Here is an 8,869-nt window from a genome sequence, read left to right as displayed (position 1 = left end):
TTCAAGTTTTATTATGAGATGGAGGCAATTCCGTCACATCCTCAGGTTCCACTTTTAATTCTAGCTCTCTTGCTATTTCCATCACATCTGCAGTCAATTTCATGAAATCTTAAAGCCCTCCAAGTAATCCAGGAGACTTGCAATCAACTTCTTCCAAACTCATCTGCATCTTGATAGTTTTACCTCTTCTCATGAATCACAAATGTTCTTAACGTCATCTGGAATGGTGAGTCTTTTCCCGGAAGTTTTCAATTTCCTCTGTTCATATTTATCAGAAGAATCACTCTGTATGGCAGTTACAGCCTTCCAAAAGGTATTTCTTTAATATTAAAACTTGAAAGTCAAAATTATTTCTTGACCCATAAGCTGCAGAATGGGTGTTGTGCTTGGAAGCATAACAACATTAATCTCCTTTTACATCGCTATCAGAGTTTTGGGGTGACCAAGTGCACAATTGAAAGAAAATTTTTTTTTCTAAGGAATAGGTCTCAACAGTGGGCTTAAAATATTTGTTAAACCACGCTGTAAGCAGATGGGCTGTCATTTGGGCCTTGTTTCATTTATTGAGTAAAGACAGAGTAGAATTAGCATAATTTTTAAAGGCCCTAGGATCTTTTAAATAGTAAATGAGTATTTACTTAAAGTAACCAGCTACATTAGGTCATAACAGGAGAAGCAGCCTGTCCTGTGAGATTTGGAAGCCTGGCATTGACTTCTCCTCTCTAGTCAGAAAGAAAAAGTCTTAGATGGCACCTTCTTTCAATAGGTTGCTTTTTTCTATATTAAAAGCCTGTTGTTTAGGGTAACCACTCTCAGCAATAATCTTAGCTAGATCTTCTGGATAATTTGTTGCAGCTTCTACTTCAGCACTTGCTGCCTCATCTTGCACTTTTGTGTTATATAGAGAGATCACTTGTTTCATTAAATTTCATGATTCAGCCTCTAACGAGTTTTGAACTTTTCTTCTGCAACTTTCTCACCTCTCTCATCCTTCATAGAATTGAAAAGAATTAGAGCCTTGCTCTGGATTATGCTTTGGCTTAAAAGAATGTTGTAGCAGGTTTGATATAGACAGACCACTCACACATTCTTCACATCAACAATAAGGCTGTTTTGTTTTCTTATCATCCATGTGTTCACAGGTGTAACACTTCTAATTTCCTTCAAGAAGTCTTCCTTCACATTCATAGGTTGGTAAATATTTTGCACAAGAGGCTGTGCTTTTGGCCTGCATCAGCTTTCAACATTCCCTTCCTCACTTAGTCATTTATAGCTTTTGATTTAAAGTGAGACATGTGACTTAAACAGTTAGAGGGCATCATCGGATCATTAGTTGACCTAATATCAATATCGTTGTATCTCAGAGACTAGGAGGCCTAAAGAGAGAGAGAGATATCAGTAAATGTCCAGTCAGAACATATACAACATGTATCAGTTAATTTATCTGTGTTATATGGTTGGAGTTCATGGTGCCCCAAAACAATTACAATAGTAACATGAAAGATCACTGATAACAGATCTCCATAACAGATATAATAAAAGTGAAAAAGGGCGAGATATATTTAAGAATTACAAAAACGTGGCACAAAGACATGAAGTGAGCACATGCTATTGTAAAAATAATACCGACAGACTTGCTTAACAAAGTGTTGGCACACATTAAAGAGAGGTGGTATCCCTGCAATGCAGACATGTGAGATCCAAGTAGAGATCTCTTTAGAGGATGGCACTATGACACTATGGGAGACATATGGGTCCCTGGATGACCTACTGAGCAGAACTGTTCTTTCAAGCTAGGTATTTGATTGCTAAGCTATTATGTGACAAAATTTAAAACCTTTTGTTTAGTCACTGAAGGTTGTGGTTCTTTTTCATGTTAGCTGCTTGTAGGTATCAAAACACTCTGATACTCAAGCTGTGATCTATGGATCAGCAGCACTGGCGTCACCCAGGATCTTGTTAGAAACACAGACTTTGAGATCCCACTTCAGACTTACTAAAGCAGATGACATTTTTAAAAGGTGTCTCAAGTGATTGTTATGCATATTCAAGTCCTGGAAGCCCTAATGCTCAAGATTTGAATATAGAAATCTAATGTTCAGGGTCTAGATAGTTCATGGCCATGATGGGTTAAAGTTGGATGGACAAAAAGAATACTGTAGTTAATGATATTGACTAAATGAAAAGCCAGATATTAGAAATGTATCTATGGTGGTTGAAGTCACATAGAATAATGAGAGGAAAATACTGGGAGAAAGAGTTATCCAGAAAAGGAAAGTGTGACTGTTAAAATTTTTGGCTAGGAGAGTATGACTATTAATTTTATGTGTTAATTGAGTAGGCCACAATGTGTTCAGACATGTGGTCAAATTTTATTCTGTGATGTTGTTTTTGAATAATATTAGAATTTGAATTTGCAAACTAAGTAAAATAGGTTACTTTAACCATATGTGGGCAGATCTCATCCAGTCCTTTGAGGACCTGAATAGACAGGAGGCAGGGTAAAGGAAAAGTTGCTCTCTCTGCCTGGTGGTTTGAAGAATATTGATTATCTCATGCTTTACATCATCTATTGAAACTTACATCATCTATCCTGGTTCTCAAGCCTTTGGACATGGATTGTGCTGTACCTTTGACTTTCCTCGGTCTTTAGATTGTAGATTAAAAATTATGGGATTTCTCAGTCTCCATAATTTCATGAACTAATACTTTATAATAAATCTCATATACATATGCTACATATACTATATATATGTAATATATCCTACATATATTACAGGATATATTATATACATATATCTCTCCTATTGGTTCTGTGTGTGTATATATGTATATATTATATGTATACCCTGTTGGTTCTGTATATATTGGTTCTATTTATATCTCCTATTGGTTCTGTGTCTTTGGAGAACATAAATATTGGTACTGATAATAGTTCTACAGACAAAGAATTTCAGGATGAGTTTTCTGAATTGGTTCTGGAGTGTCTGAAATTGGGTCTCTAAGCTAATTAAACTTAAATATGTTAATGGCTCTATATTCAGTAGTAAAGAGGATACTGATAGTTCATGGCATGAACTGGTAATAGAGATACACAAAATATCTACACTGGTTACAATATTCCTAATCAGCAACTAATAAGAACAACAGAACTGGGTTTCTGAGTATATTTTTGAACACTTTAGGAAAACCAAAAAAAATAATGACATTGGCTAGTTGTTTCTAACATCAGTGGAAAAAGTAGTGAAAGAAAAAGATGAACTTAAGAATTTGAATTCACAGCTCAAGCAGCACATACATGCCTTGAAAACATGTATGTGTACACTGAAAGAGGCCCTTATCACCCATATTTGCAGGACTAAGATTGTTTGAAATTAAATGTAGAATCTCGTACTGTGACTGGCTGAATTAGAACACAAGTTGAGCTACCAGTATCATAGGCTGCCCACCATTAAAGCAAGGGCATTTACTAAGAATTATACAAGTTGGGCATATGCTAAGAATTATACAAGTTGGAATGGAGATTGTGGGGAGACCCAAACAAAATTAAGGACATTGAGCCCCTAAATTCTTGTCCTCAGTCTTCTTTGCCAGAGGCAGAGGCTTCACAACATCCAGAGGAAGAAGTCTCCCCAAACCCCAGTAGAATCAGGCTCTTCACCCTCGGGTAGTCTCATTCACAGGGGTATGAGTCTCTAAGGAGATTAACTCCTCAGTGCATGAGGAAATTATAATGGCCTCCCCTGTGGCAGTTGCCATCCAAGACAATGCTACTTCTCCTAGGGACCCATTTTTGACACCCAAGTAGCCTATTTGGCCTGTGCAGAAGCCAGATGGATCTTGGAGAATGACAGCAAATTATCACAAGCTTATCAAAAGTGGTGACTCCAATTGCAGCTGCTATAACAGATGCAGTTATATTGCTTAAACAAATGAGCACGTCTTGTACCTGGCATATAGCTATTGAGCTGGCAAATGCCTCTTTCTCTATCCGCATCAGTAAGGACTACTAGAATCAGTTTGATTTTAGTTGGCAAGGCCAGCAATACACCTTAATTGTCCTGCCTTATGGGTATATCAACTCTCCAGCCCTATATCATAATTTAATTTGCAGAGACCTTGATTACCTTTCTCTTCCACAAAATATCACACTGGTCAATGATATTGATGTCATTATGTTGATTAGACCTAGTGAGCAGAAGTGGCAATGACTCTAGACTTATTGGTAAGACATTTGTGTGTTAGAGGGTGGGAAATATATTCCAAAAAAGTTCAAGGGCCTGCTGCCATGGTAAACTTTCTAGAAGTCCAGAGGTATGGGTCATGTCAAAATATCTCTTCTAAGATGAAGGATAAGTTGTTACATCTGCTCCCTCCTACAATCAAGAAAGAGCTCACAATGCCTAGTAGATCTCTTTGGATTTAGGGGGCAATAAATTTCTCATTTGAGTGTGTTACTTTGGCCTGTTTACCTTGTGTCCTAAAAACCTGCTAGTTTTTAGTATAGGTCACAAAAAGAGAAGGCTCTACAACAGATCTAGAATCCTATTCAAGTTGTTCTGCAACTTGTGCCATATGATAATGGTGCTTGAAGTATCAATGGCAGAGAGAAATGCTTTTTGGAGCTTTTGACGGGTCCCTACAGGTGAATTCAGTGCCAGTCTCAAGATTTGGGAGTGAAGTTCTAGCATCCTTTGCAGATTAGATGACTATGTTCCTTTTGAGAAACTACTCTTGGGCCACACTAGGCATTAATAGACACATAATGTTTAATTGTGGACCACGAAGTTACCACATGACTTGAGCTGTCTCTCACGACTGGGTGTTATCTGACCTACAAGTTATAAAGTTGGCACTCCACGTTCATCGTAAGTGGTGTATACATAACTGGGACTGACCAGTCCCTGAGAGCACAAGTAAGTTACATTAGGAAGTGGCCCAAATGCGCATGGTCCCTAGTGCTGCCTTCTCTCCCGGCCCACACCTATGGGCTCTTGAAAAGTTCCCTAAAACCAATTTACAGAGAAAGGGAAAATTTAACCCTGGTTTACAGATGATTCTGCATGATATGCAGGCATCACCCAGTGGAGAACAGCTCTAGTACTATAGCGCCTTTCTGGGCCATGCTGGAAGGACAGTGGGTAAAGAGAAATGCTCCCAGTGGGCAAAACTTTGAGGAGTGCACTTGATTGGTCATTTGGCTTGAAAGTAAAAATGGCCAATCATGTAATTATTTATGAACCGCGGCCCATGATTTAACTGGATGGCTAGGAACAGGGAGCTTTCAGTTACCAATATCCTGTTGTGGTGATATAGGAGATAGAGAACTGAAGACTCAAGGAGGCTGAGAATTCCAATGTTCTTGGCAATTGAACTGACATATGCCAATTGCTTGGTAACTGTTACTCTAAAAGACTACATAGGCATATCTGTATTATTCCCAAACTATGTCACTTCAGAATGATTTATTTATGAATAATTGTTGATAGCTATTTTTTTCTATAATACATCTATAGACACATTTTCCTATAGTCACTCAGCAAATAAACTTGTAGAATATTATATAAAAAACTTCATAAAGTTATGAATGGATGGAGAAACATGCAAAGATCCCAAGTCACAATTTGGCTTTGTCAGCTCTTTGAATTATGGATAGGTAGTTTGGCAAGTATTTTCTTATATCATAAAAAATAGATTTTAATTGGAAACTAAAAGCTATCACTCAACTTTGGCAAATGTAGGATGCCATGTAATTTACTACTCAGTTAAACAACAACTTTGAGATCTTTATAATGATTGTGCCAAAGTTTTGACAGAATCATTTTGCTCTTTTAGGACACACTTTCAGCCTCTATATGTGTTTAGTCTTATACAGGACTTTTGTAGCAGATAACTTTTTGAAGCCATTATCATTGAATTTTCAATCTTTCTCAATATTTATGTGCTAACAAAAATATATTTCTGACCAAGGAAAACACAAGTTTAATATACAAGTTATAATATTAGATGAATCTTTCCAATCTTAAATATCCTTAATCTTCTGAACCTCATATTGGCCTTGCCTTTTGTAATTTAAAACATTCAGTTTAATGACTTTAGTGACTAACTACAAAGCATTGAACTGTTTCAATATTTTTTTTTAATTATCACAAGGTTATTGAATTAATTGTATGGTTTGAATTTATAAAATACCACTCAAGGCAACAAAAATTAAGTAATGCTTCTAGTTTGTGATACAATTTATTTTCAAATATTCCCCATTCCTCTTTGGCTTATAAAAGTCAAGCATTGCAGTATTCCCTCAATTCTATACTCTGATTACAATTTTATTGCCTCTCAATTTAAAAAACAGTTTGATTCTTTTCCTTGATAACCCCAATACATAGTTTTATTTTAGTGAGACTACCGAGACAGTTTCATAGTGAAATTTTCTATTTCTTTTATTTTTTAATTCCTCTTCTCTTGTTACACACACACATTCAAAAGCAGAAACACATAACTTTTGTTAAAAATATATAAACAAAATTAGGATGAAATGTGGGTTTATTTTCTTCTTCTTAAGGCCATGTTGCATGCAGTATAGTTTGGGAAAACAAAACAAAACAAACACATGGACAGAGAAGCCTGATAGATTTTGGCTCAATTTTTGCATGTATCATCAATGACATAGAGTTGGTTAAGTTTTAGAATGTCTTAGAGTCTCAGTGTCCTACATAAAATGAGAGTATATATGGTTTCCTGTATGGATGCCTGTGAAGATTAAATTGTCTGAGATTCCCAACTTGTTCACTACATTCCTCCTAAAGTAAAAAAATGTAAATGCATTGAAAGGAAAGCTAAAATATGACTTCAAAATTTTTAAATGTTTCTGAAGTTTCACCTTTTCTGTGAATATTGAAGGATAAAATATTAATGCATGGGACTTTTCCATGTCTATATTCTCCTTTTGTTTAATTTGTAATTATCATTTTCCCTGCTCTACAAGGAACACTATATCAGAATCTGTAAAGAACATTTTACTTGAAAAGCAATCAAAACAGAAGAAATTCAATGCCACACCCTCACCTGGATTACTGCACAATGAAGGATGAAAAAGTAGGGCACAGATTATGCACAACTTTGAATGGCATGAAAATCAGAGTTGATAGAGGTATAGATTGTAGGGACACAGTAGCATGGATAAGAAGTTTCTTTGAAATTGCTGCTTCCTGGAGTTTTAAGATGATACAGAATAGGAAAAAAGCAAAAGTATTGAGAGTCATAAAGTTATATTTACATTGTGATATTGTATTATGAGTTGTTATATGTTAAACAGGGTCCCCAACCTCTGATCCATGACCTGTCAGGAACCAGATTGCACAATAGGAGGTGAGCAGTAGGTGAGTGGGCAAGTTCCATTTGTATTTTTTTTTTAATTTATTTAATTTTTATTATGAAGTTGTGTGGTACAGTTAAGGGTTAGGTATACAATTGTGTTTCATTCAGGCACCCTGTTGATATGGGGTGTTTCCCCATTCCCAGACAGATATTTGCTACTGTTAATCCCATATCCCTCCCCCCCCATAATTTCCCAATACTGTCAGTCATTTTTGTATAGTATTGCATTGGATGTTTAAGGTCCATTATATGAGTGAGAACATGTGATACTCAGATCTTTGTTTCTGTGAGAGGTCACTCAGTATTATAGACTCTAGTTCCACCCAGGTTGCTGCAAAATTCATGATTTTGTTCTTTTTTATGGCTGCGTAGTATTCCATTGTGTATATATACCACATTTTTTAATCCAGTTCTCTTTTGATGGGCAGCATGGTTGTTTCCAGGTTCTTGCTATTGTGAACAATGCTGCGATAAACATGCGTGTGCAGGTATCTTTTTTATAGAGTGATTTGTGTTCTTCAGAATATATTCCCAGTAGGGGGATTGTGGGGTCATATGGGAGGTTGGTATTTAGAGCTTTTAGGAATCACCACACTGCTTTCCACAGAGGTTGCACTAGTTTACACTCCCACCAACAGTGTAGAAGTGTTCCCTTTTCGCCACACCCTCTCCAGCAGCTGTTATTTTTTGAGTTGTTGATAATTGCCATTCTGACTGGGATTAGGTGGTATCTCAGTGTGGTTTTGATTTGCATCTCCCTGATGATTAGTGAGGTTGAACATTTCTTCATGTGTTTGTTGGCTGCTTGGAAGTCTTCCTTTGTGAAGTGTCTGTCCATATCTTTTGCCCATTTTATAATGGGGTTGTTTGTTTTTTTCTTTTCAGCACGTTTGAGTTCCTTGTAGATCCAAGATGTTAAGCCTTTGTCAGAACTGGTGTTGGCAAATATTTTTTCCCAGTCTGTAGGCTGTCTCCCTGCTCTCTTGATGGTTTCTTTGGCTTTGCAGAAGCTTGTCAGTTTAATAATGTCCCACTTGTCTATCTTCTCTCTTATGAGCTGTGGGTTTCGAGTTTTGTTCAGGAATTGGATGCCAGTTCCGATTTCCATGAGGGTATTTCCTTCATTTTCTAAGGTGCTTATGGTTTGAGGTTTTACATTTAGGTCTCTGATCTATTTGGAGTTAACCTTTGTGCATGGGGATAGATAGGGGTCCTGTTCCAATCTTCTGCATGTGGTTAGCCAGTTTTCCCAGCACCGTTTACTGAATAGGTTCTCCTCTCCCCAGTGGTAGGTGGTGGAGTATTTGTCGAAGATGAGTTGGTTGAGAAATTGAGGTTTTGCTTCTGGAATCTCAATTCTATTCCATTGATCTATATGCCTGTTCCTATACCAATATCAAGCTGTTTTAATGATTGTAGCTTTATAGTAAAGTTTCAAGTCTGGTAATGTGATACCCCCTGCTTTGTTTTTTTTTTTTTTTTTTTTTTGGGG

The sequence above is a fragment of the Carlito syrichta genome, unplaced genomic scaffold (genome assembly GCF_000164805.1).
Source record: "Carlito syrichta isolate Samal-C Ts95f unplaced genomic scaffold, Tarsius_syrichta-2.0.1 Scaffold287257, whole genome shotgun sequence".
NCBI lineage: Eukaryota > Metazoa > Chordata > Mammalia > Primates > Tarsiidae > Carlito > Carlito syrichta.
The sequence above is the reverse complement of the archived record's forward strand: the minus strand, read 5'-3'. Positions refer to the sequence as shown.